At 46.6% G+C, this 14,788-nt stretch overlaps 1 protein-coding gene across 3 annotated transcripts in view; it reads left to right on the forward strand.

Moving 5' to 3' along the window:
* LOC111868951 (dystroglycan) overlaps nucleotides 1-14,788 on the forward strand; it is a 147,466-nt gene that overhangs the window by 45,743 nt on the left and 86,935 nt on the right. The window contains exon 2 of one of the 3 annotated variants that reach the window (XM_023860081.2): nucleotides 3,056-3,102. The exons of the other annotated variants lie outside the window; for them this stretch is intronic. The gene's annotated coding sequence lies outside the window, so the exon portion shown is untranslated. The remainder of the gene's footprint in view (nucleotides 1-3,055; nucleotides 3,103-14,788) is intronic. 3 annotated transcript variants of the gene reach the window in all.

Raw genomic sequence — 14,788 nt, forward strand, 5'->3', positions numbered from 1 at the left:
TTTCTTTTACCTTACCGTGTCCGGTACGATGCAGGAATGATAACCATTGGACCGGGTTCTGATACAGGAACTGAACAGCGCCTGAATATGACAGAGCGATCCCCGGAAGGAGAGGCAGAGCGCTAGAAACAGCAGGTGCCGGGGATCGCATCTTCTGAAGACATAATCTGTAGACCGTAGAAACTCTGGAGGAGTAATTACGTTTCTTTATCTGTTTCCCCACAACTTAGGAGATATAAGAAACGGTTTGTTGGGGCTTACTGTGAAGGGTTGGGAAATGTTCCAGCTGCTTTCTTCTCCCGTAATAATGATTGGGTTGTCTTTTTTGTTGGCCGGTAGATGGCAGCAATGAAGCGTGTTTCCTAGGTTTTGACCCTTCTGGGCCAGAATTATGACTTGTGTCACGCCAAAATGTGCGGAAAGCTGAGCGGGTCCGGCGACAGATAAAGCGGCCTGTTATTTGGCAGTGCCACCTCGTGCCAGCTGCTCCACTCTGGAGCCAGTGGTATGCAGTCCTGCTTCACATCCTGACACTTCATGTGTAAGGTTCGTTGTAGCCACACTTGTATACAGCAGGTTGGTGTAACGGTAATGCAGTAGACTTGCATTTTGGAAGTGGTCCGTTCGAATCTCAGCCTGGATAGGGCTATCGTGACAGTATTCCGAGCTCTTCCTCGGCCCCTCCAGGCAGATACATCGATGAGGCTGTAAGCGCTTCCTTCGAAATAATTTCCAGTTCATCGTTCATCAGTTCCACTATTCGATGCTGTTTGTTGTAATTACTGACATTGGCNTATATTGACTTGTGTCACGCCAAAATGTGTGGAAAGCTGAGCGGGTCCGGCGACAGATAAAGCGGCCTGTTATTGGCAGTACCACCTCGTGCCAGCTGCTCCACTCTGGAGTCAGTGGTATGCAGTCCTGCTTCGCATCCTGACACTTCATGTGTGTAAGGTTCGTTGTAGCCACACTTGTATACAGCAGGTTGGTGTAGCGGTAATGCAGTAGACTTGTATTTTGGAAGTGCTCCGTTCGAATCTCAGCCTGGATAGGGGCTGTCGTGACTGAGTTTTCCGAGCTTTTCCTCGGCCTCTCCATGCAGATACATCGATGAGGCTGTAAGCGCTTCCTTCGAAATAATTTCCAGTTCATCGTTCATCAGTTCCACTATTCGATGCTGTTTGTTGTAATTACTGACATTGGCCTAAAATAAAATGAACCACATTTTACTGCGCATGTCTGTCCATCCCATGCCAGTACAGCGGTTCTTAGTTCCGAGTCGCGCGGGACTCGTGACCATATTTTACAGTCTCGTGCCTTAGGGCACCAAATCTGACCACAGAATTGCTGGTGGTCCCCGTCAGCATCTAATCTTNGCGGTAATGCAGTAGACTTGTATTTTGGAAGTGCTCCGTTCGAATCTCAGCCTGGATAGGGGCTGTCGTGACTGAGTTTTCCGAGCTTTTCCTCGGCCTCTCCATGCAGATACATCGATGAGGCTGTAAGCGCTTCCTTCGAAATAATTTCCAGTTCATCGTTCAACAGTTCCACCATTTGATGCTGTATGTTGTAATTACTGACATTGTCCTAAAATAAAATGAAATACACTTTACTGCGCATGTCTGTCCATCCGAAAAAATTGGTGCAGACCCATGCCAGTACATTGGTTCTGCGTTCTGAGTCACGCGGGAATCTTGACCACTTGTCACTGTTTGACGGCTCTGGAAGCCCTCAGACCACTACGCGGGCCTAACGGCACACTTCCGGCACATAATTACGTGTCAGGTAAATTGCTGCTGGGCCTCGCCAGCACAGTGATTCTTGGTTCCCAGCCCCGCGTGACTCATGAACATATTTTACAGTCTCGTACCTCAGGGCACCAAATCTGACCACAGAATTGCTGCTGGTCCCCGTCAGCATCTAATCTTTTGTGTGTAGCTTTTCCCGACTGCGAACTAGAGAACACCAAAGACGAAGTCCACTGCGTATTGCTACAAATCAGGTCACCGTTTAATAGGACGTGGCCGTCATGTACCCTATGATTCATCCGAAACGTCAGTAACAATCTGGTTACTCAGAATCGCATCAACCTTCATGTTGCTTTTGAAANACAGTTCCACCATTTGATGCTGTATGTTGTAATTACTGACATTGGCCTAAAATAAAATGAAATACACTTTACTGCGCATGTCTGTCCATCCGAAAAAATTGGTGCAGACCCATGCCAGTACATTGGTTCTGCGTTCTGAGTCACGCGGGAATCTTGACCACTTGTCACTGTTTGACGGCTCTGGAAGCCCTCAGACCACTACGCGGGCCTAACGGCACACTTCCGGCACATAATTACGTGTCAGGTAAATTGCTGCTGGGCCTCGCCAGCACAGTGATTCTTGGTTCCCAGCCCCGCGTGACTCATGAACATATTTTACAGTCTCGTGCCTTAGGGCACCAAATCTGACCACAGAATTGCTGGTGGTCCCCGTCAGCATCTAATCTTTTGTGTGTAGCTTTTCCCGACTGCGAACTAGAGAACACCAAAGACGAAGTCCACTGCGTATTGCTACAAATCAGGTCACCGTTCAATAGAACGTGGCCGTCATGTACCTTATGATTCATCCGAAACGTCAGTAACATAATCTGGTTACTCAGAATCGCATCAACCTTCATGTTGCTTTTGAAATTGTTGAGTGCCTTACGCAGCTGGGCAGCTGTTAGTTAGCTCCTCATGAAGGGCTCTGCTCCATAGGGTTAATTTGGTTTAGTTGGATGAAGATTGCACGCTGCTTTGTAGTGTGGTAGTTCTCAGCGTTTCGGAGGATTTCCTGCCTCCATCATCAGTATAGAAGAGTTAAGCCGATGGAAAGAATGGAACGGGAGGGGTGGAGAGGGTTTCAGAGCGAACCAATAGGAGTAAGGAGAACAGCGTAAAGATGTCCGTGTGAATTCTGATGATGGAAGCAGTGAAGTTCTCTGAAAATAGATAACTACCAGACCGGACCGCATGCGGCTAAGCCGTATTTCTACTGCTTCTAACAGCTCCTTGTTTCTGTTTCAGGTTGGTGCCGTTTTGAGCTTCTGTAGACGACATCTTGGCCACTTGCAGTAAGTCACCAAGTCACTCATGCTCATTGCCCATTGCTCGATATTATGTAAAAGCGGCTTATTTTCATGATGTGTTTATGTCGGCCCCCGGCCGTTCGCCCAAGTGAATTACATTCTGTCCACATGATTTAGCTCATATATCCAAAATACATTTCGTTAATATCCTGTAAATCCTTTGAGGTTGCTGGCCAGAACCGTTTTCTGTGCGTACTGTTTGTTTGCCCACCGTAGGCGAATTTCAGGAAACATGAAGCTGTTGGTACCGTCTCCTCCGAGTTATGGCTGGGTTGCATAATTTGGAATTCTGATAATCCAGTCCCTGTTTCGTTCTGTGCGCATTTGCTTAGTGCGGGTTACAAAGTGTGAGCTTCTGCTTGTTTCCGCAGTAGCAACCCCCTGATGATATCAGGGGAAGGAGGCTCTTGCTGTGACGGGTTTCCCCGAACCAGACGTCCCTTAAGTGCTACTGTGTTCAATCCGACGCAGTCCTCCTGGGTAATCTTCTACCCTAGCTCCCCCCCCCAAAGTGCTTTATAGCTGCTTTAAAGCATATTGGTTGCTACAGAGGTTTCCTTTATATGACGCTTCCGTAAGCCCGTCAGAAGTTCCTCCTAACTAGTCTTTGCCGTCTCTTCTTCCAGCCACGTTTGCAGCCCACAAGTTGAAGATTCTGTGTAACTGCAGTCTGCTGTAATATTCAGAAATTGTACATCTTGCCCACAGAGTGTGCACGATACACAGCGATTAGGCTAATCCATTATGTATCACTGGCTGTCTGGCCTTTGTAATGACGACGCTGTGTTCTCTGTGAGATAATGGTAGAGTTATCCGGGCGCTTAATTATGCGCCACGTCATAAAGACGCGTGCGAGAGTGAAGCTATCGCTCCAAGCACACTTAGCCTCAGCTCTTGATGGAGGTGAGCAGTTAGCTTTACGTCTCGGCCGCCATACCCCCAAGGAATGAATCCCATTGAATAGGTGGGCCTCAGAGCCTGTGGACACTGAAGAAAAACATCTTTTGCTTCTGCCCGGAATCAAGCCCCGATTTCTTGGCTGTCCTAGTTTGATTGCTGTCCCGAATCCTTCATTGAGGTCGGGACCTTGTTTTTAGTCCACTTCCCTAATTTTCAAAAAATTCAAGTATGCATATGCGATCTTCAGGCTCTCTGTGTATCTGTGAATCCCCGCAATTAACTTTTAAATGCCTGAACCAATCTTCATGAAACTTGGCACTTGAGCCCATGTTAGTAGCGCACATCATAAATCCCCCACCCCAGTCTGTGTCTGTGTATCCCTCTTGTCGTTGCTGGGCAACGGCTCTGTAAATACGTTCCCGCTGCAACGAATACACACAACAATGGAAGAATTGTTGAACGCGTGTGCCTGTGGGTCTGTGTATCCTGTCATTGCTAGATATCAACTTGGTAAGGACGTTCCCGCGGCAATGAAGAATTATTGGAGGCGTCATTTTGTATGCTGTCAGTGTCGTATCAGAGGAAAGTGGGAGATTAGTTCTTCCCTGAACTTCTTGTTAGCCAACTTCCCGTATTATCATTTAAACGCGCTTCATGCTTCAGAAGAGTAACGTAGGAGCCTTGGTGGAGGTGTGGAGGGGGGGCTGATCTTTTTCCTCATATCTGGGCAGGCAGGAAGGCAAAACGCTGCGGATTGTCTGTGTGGCCGTACGTTAAACTCTGTTTCGTGTCCCCGCTGCTGCATTGATACGCCGGCGTTCCGTTCCGTTCCGTTCCGTTGTCCTCACTTTAACTTTATCGGCTGCCACCTGTTTACACAGCCGGGATTTCCCCGCACACGTGTGCCTGGATTTATTCCGTTATTAATCTCCGTGTCTGGAGAGACGACGGCTGCTCTAACAACAGCAAGCGGAGAAGGATTGAGGGATTAAATTAACCGCGATGGTTTCGTTCGCCTGTAAACTCTTCCGCCTCTTTCCGAAACACCAGATATAAGTACAGATGGATAGAAGACGGGGAAGTACAGTAATTCTCTTTCTTTTATGAGCGCACACTGAGCGGAAGGATCGAACGCTCCTCTTGTCGAGTCGGGCCGACCCATAATGTGATTTCACGTTTACGCTGTGGAGAAAACTGATTGTAGAGATACAGGTAAATGGTTATTCAGTTTACTATAACGTAATGTAACGTAATGTAGCCTGCCGGGAAAGTTCAGACATTTGGGTCTGTAAGATGGAGGCAACAGGTTTCTCCGAAACGTCTGTGTGGATAGATGGACCAGTTGGAAACGTATGAATGACCTCCTGGGTTACACCTCCGTGTAGTTCGGAGAGAGGCTGACGTTTTGGAGGAACATGTCGCCTCGGTCTACATTGTGGAAAAGTGTGCCAAACAAGAAACCAGCAGCTCAGCGTGCCTGCTTCTGCTGGTTCGTTGCTTGGCTTGCTGTTAACCCTGTAACCAAGGCAACCCGATCCTCTGCTAGGGCGGCCTCAGCCGGAGTGTGGATGGGTAAGAATAGGTAACCCAACTGGTAAAGGTTTCACTCGGTCTCAGAGGTCACATTAACGGGGAAGTCCAGCGGTCATACACCGTACGATAGGCCACAATGATTCACGTAGATGGTAAATGTATTAATTCTTTACTCCACCAATTTACACTCATAACCAGGGGGTAGCAACTGGGATAGCAGAAATTGAAACATGCTCAGTCGCCATCTGCACATAAAGCTACTGCCATCTCTTAACAGTGAATCACTAAATTCTCAGAAGCGACGAGGCGTAATGTACTCGATTTCTCCCTCGCGTCAGTCCAGCCACTATTGGTATCAATTTATTATAATGAATTTCCGAAGTCGCAAAACACGTCCGTTGACCGTTGAAGTTGATACAAAATCCACCAAAAGATGACTCGTACCAACGACGCATTACCTACGAACAAGGGCGTCCGTCGCTCATTACCAGTGGCTGGACTCGAATAGAGTTCCTTACCCCCACACCGAATATAGGCATTTCTGTTGGTTAAAACCAGCGAAAGTCACGTGATCCTATGTAATGCATTTCCACATCTGGAAGTCAACAGCTCCGACCGGCTGGACCCCTCTAGAGTTGATTCAGAAACTGCCTTACGCTCAGATTTCTTGCTCCAGGCCCCACAGAACTCCAAGCGCCGCGATACTCCCCAGCTTCGAACCCAATTAATTAATGGAGACAAGCGGTTTGAAACCCTGAGGATGAAGACACGGCGGGTTGGGCCGTCCCATAGCTGCACGGCGGCAGAACCCAGAAGAGCGTCCCCTTCACATGATCAAGAAAGGAATGAACTAATTCCTGTTAGAGAAACGCGAGGCATTTTTAGCCTACATCTCTTATGCGATCACCGTGTTGTCTGTATATACCCCGTATCGTTGCTAGGTAGCGGCTCGGTAAAAGCGTTACCACGGTAGCGAATACACACGTAGCAAAAGAACTATTCGACGCGTCATCTTGTACGAGGTCCGTGTTATATCAAAGAAAGTAGGCGTTAAGTTCTTCCCAGAACTTCTCGTAATTTTACTGGATTATATTTTTTATGAAGCGTCTCTAACTCACTGCAGGTCCAACAGAGGTTCTAATTCAGTTTATACCACATATGTTGATTTCGGTCTTCATCTCTTTGCGTCTAGAGTTGTGGCCTTCTTCAGGGCCACACTGCTCCCATTGGCTCACTTGTACCCCCAGTTCTTGCCCTACGTTTCCTGTGTATATCACTGGCCATTTTCGTATGCGGCATACCCTTGTACTCTGAAGATGGAGGCATAAGGTCCCTCCGAAATATTTGTTAAGTTTGTACCAGACTGTATGTTTGCAGCCATAAGATACTCGACTATTACATGGTTTCCAGGGTTACCTTCCGTGTTTTTATTCATTTTCCCCGCCCCGAAGATGACAAACATATTGTGGCCATGTAAGATTCTCTTTGTTACTTTGTTGTAAACTCTGCCTAAAGTAAGACCTGTGGTTACAGACCTCACGGAATTACTTTGTATTGTGTGTGTAGCAACTTGTGGCGAGCGGCTGTAGCAGTTGTGCCCTTTGTTTGGCTTGTAGCGAGGGGACGTGATTACCATTCCCCTACGATCGGATGTTTTCATACAACCCCGTGGCTGTGTCTGGAATTTGTTTGACAAGCGGACGGCAGCTACTCTCAGTGTTAATATTTGATGACGACGAAATGCCCATCAGAAGGGAAGCGCGGTAGCAGCGAGATGGCAGTGTCTGCAAACAGATGAAGTATCTCCACGGAGCAAAGTCGTTCTTGAGAAACCAGCAGTTGCTAAGCTAGATTCATTACCGTGGTACAGGAGCTGGTCACGGGGCGGCTCTGTGTACCTGCAAACTCTCTGCACTTGGATTCGGGAGTTGCTTAGTTTGAATGTCGGTCTCGACCGAGGTTTTCCATGATTTTCCTCAGTTCCTCGAAGCAGAGACGGAGATCGTATCTAATTAGGTCGCGACAGCTTCTTTCCAAAACCTTTACAGTTAATCATTCATCCATCTGCTTACCGTAGGACCACATGATCTGGCTGCTGACAGCGCTGTGAAACGCACAACAGAAATTGCAAGCCACTGGGCCCTATCCCTAGAGGCACGAGTCAGATTCTCACCTGTTTCTGTAACGTCCGTTTTAGCCCACTTTCGTTATTTCGGAAGAATGAAAGGAGACCCACGAGATCACCTTTCTCTGTGTATCTGTCCCCCCCCCCCATTTCGTCCGGTCTGGACCCACCCAGCCTCCTGTCCAATGGGTACCCGGAGTTCTTTCCCCGGGGGTAAAGCGGCCGGTGCGTGAAGCCTACCACTCATTTCCAATTAGTGCCGAAGTCAAGAATACGTGGATCTATACATGCACTCCCCCATACGTCTTCATGGCGTAGTGCTTAATTAGTTAAACACAGAGACAACTTTAACTTTTTTTTCGAATGGGTCCTCAAAGGTGATGAACCTTTGGGTTCCATAAACAGTTGCTGTTTCCGGAGCATCTGAGTACCTGAGCACCTGTTGGTCGCACAACAAAGCCTGTACTGCGTGTGTGTAGTCGCAGAGAGTTAACCGCGGTTAGTCGCACAACAAAGCCTGTACTGCGTGTGTGTAGTCGCAGAGAGTTAACCGCGGTTAGTCGCACAACAAAGCCTGTACTGCGTGTGTGTAGTCGCAGAGAGTTAACCGCGGTTAGTCGCACAACAAAGCCTGTACTGCGTGTGTGTAGTCGCAGAGAGTTAACCGCGGTTAGTCGCACAACAAAGCCTGTACTGCGTGTGTGTAGTCGCAGAGAGTTAACCGCGGTTGACCTGTTCAGGTTCCGCATTACACGAACATACTCGTGACACCTATAGTGACTAGCTATGGGCTTGACGTCTAAGGAGCCCGGGTTCGATTACCGGTAGGGGCAAGAAATTTCTCTCTGCCCCACAGCGTCCAGACCTGCTCTGCCACCCACCCAGCCTGCTATAAAAAAGGGTACTTCGGGGCTCTTCTGGAATAAAAAGGCCGGCCGGGGCATGAAGCTGACCACTCACCTCCATCAGATGCCGAGATCAAGAATGGTGGAGCCATACCTCCGCTCCCATGTATGTCTCATGGCATAGTGCTTAAGTAGTTATGCGTAGGACAAACTTTACCGTTTTGTAATTTTTTTATTGCTAGTGTGGTGGGACTAAGTCCCATGTACTGCGGCCACTTCTGGCCTATTGTACCAGCCCCAGACGATAGGTGAAGGTGATTGTGGAGCAGTTGGTGGAATGAAGATTGGCAGGGGAAACCGAAGTACTCGGAGAAAACCTGCCCCAGCGCCACTTTGTCCACCACAAATCCCACTGGACCAGACCCGGGATCGGACCCGGACCGCCGCGGTGGGAAGCCAGCGACTAACCGCTTGAGCTGTGGCGCGGCCCTACCTTTTTGTAATGCCCACTTTACTATTACCCAAGTGTCTTTGTGACTGTCTTTCAGTTGTCGGCTTGCTGTAATGTTTCCTTACGTGATGTCTGAATGCCTTTCATGTTTCTGCAGTCTTCTCCACGTGTCCGTCCAGTGAGTGAGCTCTCTGAAATATGTAGAGGGATAGGAGATGTACCACAGCTCGCAATGTGGACCCAACACACACGACCAAAGGCAAACGAAATATTAATTAATATACGACTGAACTTGTTTATGTGTTTGACTAAGCCCTTAGGTCTTCCAGATATGAACTGCAATAGTTATGATTTATTCATGGAATCCATATGTACATTCTGACTGCTGAGTATACAGCATTCATAAATTAACCATGGGGGAGAGATTCTCGGTCTGGGCAACCGTAGAATCGGCTCGATTTCCGTCAGAACCAGGGAATTTTGTCCGCAGCATTGAGACCGGTCATGGGGCCCACACAGCGCCCTGCTCATTAAGTATCGGGGTTATTTGTCGGAATGTAAATCAACTGGGGTGAAAATGACACCTCCAGTTGTTTAATTAAGCAAAGCTTTACATTTAAAGTAGTTACACTATCCTGGGCAGTAAATCGTTACCAGTTTTAAATGATATGATGTCGGTTCCTGTTAACGTAGGCAAGAAAAGGCATCAAAACATTGTAACTTGAACCATATTGACACAGTTGATCGCTCGAGAGGACACCATTGCATGCAATTACCGCGACAGCTTCCGGTCTCACGAAACTAGATTGCAGTTAAGCCACTTCCCCGTTTTCACTGTTCGAGAAATAGGTCCTGAGGGTGTGCTTCAAGGGTTGCTATAAATACGCGCGAGGTTGTAGCGTTTTCCCCCTTGTTCAGACGTGTGACATTAATTTTAACCTGTCCGAGAGAAACCAAGTCATTTGACGGCCGACCAACCTCGTTTTGTCAAGTAATTGCCGCGGTTACGGTGATGTGTGTGTGTGTGTGTGTTTGTGTTGGAAATCAAGTCACATTCATATGCGTGGGTCTGCACATGTTCTGTTGTGAATATTGGAAATAATTGAATAGTAGAAACCTTGCCACTTGGGCAGTGGATTTGTTCTCGATTTCAGAACATGTGGTTTGTAGATAGCCTGATCAGACGCGAGCGAAAATCTGAGGAACTCGAACGTTTATAACTGAAGCCCGCTACTTGATCTTAAATGTGAGCCAGATTAATCCAGTGTACAACTTGTCATAGTATTTCCTTAACAACAGAGTGTTAATATTTTAATATTGAGATTACGGTCTTCTGGGATGTGACGCCATGTAGTCTGATAGATAGGTACCAACATTTTGGACGAGCCTGCTGCCTCCATCTTCAGAGTAAAAATGTGAATGGGATGCTCAGTTCATTCAACTGTATAGTATATAGTCCGGTCTACTGACAGCAACGTTGAGCACACTATAAGAATAAGCAAACTTCCTCCCGCAGATCTGTCTGCGTTTGTTTGTGGTCTATTTAACGAAACTGTCGGAAACTCGGACTATGTAGCATTGAATAATGAATTGGGATGAATTTGAAAAGAGGCAGTCTTGGCTGAATTTAAGGTAATATCGCTGAATTGGCCAGGGAGGGCTAAGAAATACTTGAACTATCCGACAACGTTGTTAGGTAAACTACAGATAGATATTTCTTTAGTTTGTTTTTGATCTTTGTACCGATTTTAAGCTATTCCTCGTGTCCCTTACTCCTGCTACATGTCTGTCCTATCTAATCACCAACAGGTCGCCTCATAGATTAACATACAAATTTGAACGTACCCGATTATACAGTATTCCAAAAGCTTCGCTACGGAAGTTACATATCCAAGATTTTTCACTAACCAGACAACTTGGGACAACCCTGGACGTAACCAGTCATCCTCAACGGGCAATAAGATCTCTGCTGTGACGTCATCAGCTCTCTAATATTTAGGAATAAAGTTTTGGGGACGTATTTGGGGAGTCAAGCAGAATCGCCACCCGCCCCAGCCCACCCCTATCCCGACCGAGGGTTCTAACGTAAAGCCAGATTGCACAATAACACGTACACGCGCAGTTTATAAACACGGATCACGTGTTTTCAGTGCCAGTGTTTGCGGTACGGCAGCGAGCTGTCAGAGCAAGTGCTGTGTGTACCATTGACTCTAAAATTTCCGGTCGGCGAGGAAGATTTTACACAGAACTCTGATGCTAGGACACAGGTCACACAAATCTCCCCCCCCCCCAGTAGACCCCAGTTCCACCGTGTCACTGCTTCCGGCTTCAGAAAGCACACCAATCACTTGCTGGAACACAGCATGCACGCAGGGCATGCTTGTCTTGGTGTTCAAGCACATCTAGTACGCGTGACGAAAATAACGGGTTCCAGATCGGATGATTATCGGAGTTGATAAAACATGCTTAAGGGAATCGTGTTATAAACGGGAGGCCTCTGTGGACTCCATTTTTATTTTAACCGGCAGCTTGCCTGCAGGAGAGGAAGTGTGCAGAGTTCTTGAATGCGCGGCAGTGTGTAGCTAGGGATATTTTCTGTTTACTGTTTGGGCTCCGGGATTTGGGGCTCTGTGGAACCACCCGCACACTTTTACTTCCATATTTGCGGGCTCACAGCTAATTTTATTTTCCTATCGTATTCTTGCTCTTGCTTACAGTTGATGTGAACGCCTCTGTTCCAGCATAATTTTAATTCGAATTGTGACAAATGCTGAGGCCAAACTGGAGGGGATATAACTAGAAATTAAAATTTCAGAACAGTTATAATTCAGAATTTGTTAGCGTTAGAAGAGAAATGATGACAGTGGTTTGGTCATGTAAAGGAAATAGATATAAGGCTACAGAAGGAGGCGTATGGGGCAACCCAGAAGAAGATGGAAGATGTAAAAAGGGAGGAGTTGGCAGTAAGTAGAAAAGGAAAGATTGTGGGAAGCGGAAGAATATATTTGAGACTTTTCGTCCGACGGTCTGTATAAAACGAAAACGATGCAGCACTAATAATAATAATAATAATAATAATAATGCATTTTGTTTATAGCACAGGTTGTGTATTAAGTTGGAACAGTCTTTTATTCTTGCTTCGGCACTTCGGTTCCGTAAGACCGTTGCACTGTACTGTCACGTGTTGGGTATGTCATGCGACAAATAACTTCACGTGGGTCTCGGATATAGCGAATCTTTATTGGACAATCAATCTTACATACCTTACAATTGTTATCACTTCAACAGCATTCCAACCGTGTTGTATGGCGATTGGGTTCAAACTGTATCGTGTGGCGACTAGGTTCCAACTGTGTCGTGTGGCGACTAGGTGCCAACTGTGTCGTGTGGCCACTAGGTTCCAACTGTGTGTTGCTATCTGTGGCTCTCGGCTTATATAGGTGTTCTGCGGACTCAGTAGAGGACACCCCTCGCCAAGGTTCGATCTCACGTGTTCGGCAATCCCTTGCTTCGGGAACGCTCTTTATACACTGATAACGAGGTTCGTCTCATCCGTTACTCAATGGCCTTCTGTTGTTCATCTCCGGGGAAACGCTGCTTCGTTCATTCTGCAATTCCTACGCAACGGCTCGCTGTTATTGCGTTACCACGGAACTCTCTACTCCAAACACGTTACAGTACGAAAGTGGAAAGGCACAATTAACAATAAACATGATTCAGGAAGAAGAGATAGAATAGGAATACCCGGGGGGATGGTGAAGAGTGGGGATAAAGAAATGGAGAACAGGGGAAAACGACGAGGATGATTAGAAGGTAAAGTATCTGACTTGAATGAATGTATGAGGTGTAGTCCTCGGCCCTTGCACCGCAACCTACAGCGGTCTATTGTGCTTAAGTATCTCACTTACTAAGAAACAGAAGAAGAAAAGGAAATTTAGGATAAGAAGGGAGATGGTGGAAGAGGAAGAGAAAGCTTCTGAAAGGGATATGTTAAAAGGAAACATTGATCAAAGGAAGTCCCCGATGTGGATGGCCGCTTTTCATTGAAAGAATACGCGCAGGTATCCACCCCAGATTCACCCCCTGACTTCCTCAATGGTATTGTCTGGCGAAGTGCGCGGAACAGCTGAGCAGATGCACTCTTTCATGTGGTAATTGCGCCCATATCTGTTTGGGGAGGGGGGTCCAGACATTCACATGGCACCTTTCTGTTCAGTATCTTATAGAGCAGTGAGAGGGATTGTGTTCGGGCCAATTTATTTCGTGCTGAAAGCTTCTGCGTGTAATCCAGCACTCGTCACTTTTTTTGCAACCAGTGAAGAAGATGTACAGGGTCCGAAGATGCGTAAGAGATCCTGGTTGCTTGTCTCTCTGCGTTCCGGTTTTTTTAACATGAACATTCTCATATTTTGGTGCTTGTTAAAAGCGGCCAGTTACGGTACGCGATGCAAGATGACGGGCCTTCGTGAGCTCTGACATTCTAATGGCAAAAACATTCCTTACTTCTGAGGCCTTCCCCCGTTCCCAAACATACGAACGGTCTTAGAGCGAACGTAAATCAGGTCATAAGGTCCCGACGGGGGACTGTGCTGGCGAGGGCCCGCAGCGATTTACTGAACTTGACTGGATGGAAAACTCTGACATCATGGCAATATTCTCTGCATATGATGTCTTGTAATGAGACCTGCAGATTTCAGAGTTTGTTATGGCAATAATATTTTATACGCTTGTCGTCTTGTTATGACTTGGAGAACTCTGACGTCATGGCAACAATATTCTGTACGTAATGACGGCTTCACACTCGCGTGAAAGAACAATTGCTAATTATTGACCCCCCCCTTACCGTCTAGTTTGTCTTTTTTTATTTCATCTACCATGACGGGTTAGGCTGTGTGGCCTGTTCCCGTTCAAATTTAATTTAATTTGTTTCGCACTTTTAATTAATTATTGTTAGTCCTTGAATGACTTGTTGGATTTGTAGTGTGTTAGCCTGTTATATAATTAAATATTGTTGCTGTAGGCAAGTCGTTCCGAGCCTGAGGACACGAGAAAAAAAAACAATGTTTAATATTGCATTCAGCAGAGTAATTCCCTCCAGCCGTGTTTAAATCTCGCTTGGACTAGAATCTACGCCTCTGATAATGTCCAGCATTGGGGTGTTATCCCATAAATTATGTGAGAACTGAGGTTGTCACGGTGGGTGACTGTGAGCATTACTGTGTGCTGAGATATAGTCTTCTAGATGTCTGCTAACGTCTCGGAGGAGCCTGCTGCTTCCATCTTCAGAGTGGGGTAACCGGAACGCTGTCAGATAACGATCGGACAGTACGCATTGAGATCATAGAACACAGTAAACTTCACTCGTACACGTATATTAAGTTCTTCCCTCGTAGAATGAGACATTTCTCAGCGCCTTGGAAATATAGAAGTGACTTTTGCTTCAAGACTTGCAACAGAATGATGGGACACACACACTGAAAGTGGAATCTAAAATTGTTGTATTCAGAGGTGCTGGTTCCGAATCTGAACCTGGATACCGACAATCGTGATTTTCTTCATTTACTCCCAGGAAAATGGCAGGATGCCTCGATTAAATCACGACCGCGTCCTCCGAAATCCTCTTCAGTCCAGTCATCCTGCCATTCGACGCTATATATAGTCTAAATACTGACAACTCTGCGAAACCACAAAAGGGCCGTGTTTCACGCCAATTTTGGGGCCCATAACTTATATAGAGCGCTGCCTTCTGGGATATAACGCCTTGTTATAAAAAGACAGTGTCACGTAACTTCGAACAAGGCCCCGCATTCTTAGTGA

This window comes from Cryptotermes secundus, unplaced genomic scaffold (genome assembly GCF_002891405.2).
Source record: "Cryptotermes secundus unplaced genomic scaffold, Csec_1.0 scaffold1090, whole genome shotgun sequence".
NCBI classification, from domain to species: Eukaryota; Metazoa; Arthropoda; class Insecta; order Blattodea; family Kalotermitidae; genus Cryptotermes; species Cryptotermes secundus.